The sequence below is a fragment of the Myotis lucifugus genome, unplaced genomic scaffold, assembly GCF_000147115.1.
Source record: "Myotis lucifugus unplaced genomic scaffold, Myoluc2.0 scaffold_24, whole genome shotgun sequence".
NCBI classification, from domain to species: Eukaryota; Metazoa; Chordata; class Mammalia; order Chiroptera; family Vespertilionidae; genus Myotis; species Myotis lucifugus.
The window spans coordinates 7,616,680-7,620,520 of record NW_005871072.1 but is presented as its reverse complement, the minus strand read 5'-3'; positions in this window follow the sequence as shown (position 1 = coordinate 7,620,520).

Below are 3,841 nucleotides of genomic sequence, written 5' to 3'. Positions count from 1 at the left end.
AAAGGAGACATATTTACTACTATTTGTAATACTTTAAACAATAAAAAAATAAATAAATAATAAATAAATATGGCTTAAACTGTACCCTGAAAGAAATGCCACTGTGTCACTATGAATCATTATTGGTGCCCGTCCTGAATCCCCTTTACTGGGATGATACACCCATCTCTCCAAGAGACCAACCAGCTACTCAGTGGTAAACTGCATGCATTAAATCACATGATACTGTGAGGATAGGTGCTACCTGTAGGATTGGGTAAAGTCCTTAAACCAAGTTCCATCACGTGGTGTTGCGTCCCCAATAAATAGAACACATAGGTCCAGGTATCAAGCAGTGGAAAACTTCCAATGACTCACTTGAAAAATTTGTGCTTCCCATTCCCACATATATGTATAGTCTCTGGGTCCTAATCGCAAGATAGGGAACATTTCTACCCAAAATACACAATAAACTCCTACTAAACTCAAAGCAATGGCTGCCATTAGTCACATTGGGATTTTTATGTCAGTAGTCCACCAGGTACAAAAAGTAGCTACCCTAACAGCCAATAAAATCAACCCTGATCATCAAGAAGAAGTAAGAACTACCACCTAATAATGACATAAATGAATATGTCCACCACATGTTGGGGCATCTCTTGACACATCCATGCCCATTTGTGACTATAAATAGGCAAGTACAGAAACCCCAGTTTCAAAAAGGCATGGTAACCAGAGACTTAGGTTCCTCAGAGATGAAGTTTTTATCAGCCCAAAAAGTAAGTCACCTGGATCCACCAGAAGAGATAGTGAGGGAGAGGGAAATCAAATGAGTGATAGAGGAGACAAATGATGAGTATCAGTGAGGACCTTGGTACCAATGGCAGTAATGGGGGCTATGTTTTACCCCACCAAGCCTCCTCTTCTGTTTCCCAAGGAATTGTGATCATAGTCATCTGTATGGTTAGAGTGAATTTAATGTGAAAAGCAAGTGGACCTGAGCAGTGCAAGGTGTAGACTGTGGTGAAAGCTATCTTGATGCCCCACCCAGATCCTCTTAAATCAGATCAGGGCACTCATTTTTTTGGCTACTATGAGTATTGACTGCCTACGGGGTCCACAGCTAAACCCTTGGCAAGAAGACTGCCCTCTGCTATTCCCAGCTGCCTGCACCAACCTCCCCTACCCTCAATTCCTATACAGCCCACAGCCTACGACTGGCTGAAAGCAGGGTACTAAATAGTGCCACACTTGCCTCAAAGCCTGACAGGTCCTTAGTCCACCCCTTGTGGATCAGACCAAGATTAAAATTTTGCTTCAGACCACACCATTGTTCAGCTCTTTCCTCTTCATCCATCCTGCTTCACCCTCAATCTCACGAATTTTTCAGAAAAAACACTTCATCAATAAATCATGCACCCTATTGAAGGCTCTGCTCCCAGGGAACTAGAACTAAAAACATCTCAAATTTGATCGTTTATAAGAATCAATAGCTGCCCATGGACAGTTCCAATAAAAGTACAGTGCGGCCCAATAAACAAACAAACAAAAGAATCAATAGGACAGTTTATTTTATCAGGGGTGGGGAATGTCCAGCCAGTGGGCCATATAAGGCCCTCGAAATCACTTGATTTGGCCCTGCCAAGGCATTAGGGGTGAGTTAATTAAATGTTTGACCAAATATAGCAGGTTAATCTTTAAGTTGATAATTTTGTATGGCTCGAGAATGATGTTATAAATATCCAAATGGCCCTAGGCAGAAAACAGTTCCCCACCCTTGGTATAAGAATCAATAGGACAGTTTATTTTAAATGTATATTTTTTGGCCTTACTTCCAGAGAAGTAAATTTAATAGGTGTATGGTGAGCCCAGGGGTTGGCATTTTTAGCAAGGACTGAATATGGATTCAGTCCAATGGTCTACTGACCAGTTTTTGAGGTGCATCCTCTGCCAGAAGTCGCCAACCGGTGGTCCGCAGACCATTGGTGGTCCATGAGGTCCACACACACTCGCCTTCCACAAAGAGAAGCTAGATATATCACAGACACAGCGATATTATCTATCACTGCACCTGAGAACAAGTTTCTCTACGTGGCTTTCAGGCTTTTATATTCCAACACATAGCAAACCCCTAACCTCAACTTTTTAATATGGCTTTCACTGTACTCATGTTTGCAACTTCAAAATGTTAATAAAACATGATAAGTGCAAAAGTCAAAATAAAGTAGAAGAGGTGTCATGTAAGTAATGGGTTGCACATTCTTAATTTAAATCATATATATTTATTCACTCACTCGGTAACTGAATACTAACCAAATGAATTTGTAATATATTCCAGTCTAGTTTTATTAGGATTTGTGCTGTATGCATAATGTGAAAACAAAGAAAATATATTACTACATCAACTTATATTATTCATGCATATAAAGTTCTGTGTACCTGCCCACGCGGTTAAGAAGATGCATTAAGAAGTCGATTACAATAACAAGAAAAGGTTATTTGAGTCAAATCAAAACAATAAATGGGCTAGAGAAAAATTGTAAAATATTTGTTTTACATTTTCCTCCAGTGACACATAAAACATTATCTCCTTCTCTAAGCGATTATGAACATTTCTACCCTGTCATATGGCATAAAGTGGAGATTTGTTTAAAATTTTTTATGTCTGCAAAGTTAACCAAGCCTCCTTGTCCTTCAGAAAAAGTATATTTTTGATCACCTCAATTGTTAAAAGCTCACATTCTTATTTGTAGTTATACTCAGACAGATGGATATAGAGAAGCTATTTTAACCAACATTTAATTAACTAATTTATCAAATTTGCTGCACTTTCCATAAAATATAGCAGCACTTGCCAACAGCGTGCAGAACACTCTAGAATATTAGGTTGCTCTCCACTGTGTCCATCTGTCTCCTCTCCTCTAGGTAGGCAGTTGAATTTATTCACACACTTGTCCGTGATCCCAGTTATCATCATATTATTTAATTTTGTTAAATATTATATAAATCTGTAAAATACAAGTTCTAACACAAGTGAACATTTCTTGAAGTTAAGATAATCTTCAAAGTATCTTGATAATGTAAACTTGCTTTAAAAATTGCTCTCAAAATATAAAAAGATAAAAACAAAGAGAAAAATAGTACAACTAAGAGAATTATGTACTTTCAAATTGCTTCACAGGAGTTTTTGTTGTTGTTGTTGTTGTTCCACTTTAAAGAATCCTAAACTAGAAATTGTCAAAGATCCCAAATGGGTGTGATGTATGCAAGAAATGCCAGGAGGTCCTATTAGACCCACACACAAAACATACTGTCTAATGAATTCACAGGTATGCAGATCTATGTATGGAATTATTTTCTTTTTTAATAATTTTAATATTTTTTTACTATAAGTGATTTTTTTTAGTTGTCTGACAAATGAATGACCAGTTCCAGTCACATCCTCATTAAAAGTATCTACCATACCAGGTGATCCTGATGATAGGAATAGGCAAAATGAGAAATCAGAGGACTTTTCAAAATCTTTCTATAAAAAAGGGAAACAGACAATGGAAATGAAGGAGAAACTAAACAAATGGTACTACATCAAAATAAAAAGCTTCTGTTCATCAGTTTATGTTGTTCATTTAGGGGAGAGATCAACCAAAGGACTTGTATGCATGCATATAAGCGTAACCAATGGACACAGACATCAGGGGGGTGAGGGCATGAGCGAGGGGGTGGGGGGAAGGGGAGATAAGGACACAAATATAATACCTTAATCAATAAAGAAAATTTAAAAAATAAATAAGTAAAAAGCTTCTGCACAGCAAAAGAAACATCAACAAACACAGAAAGCCACTGCATGGGAGAACATATTTGC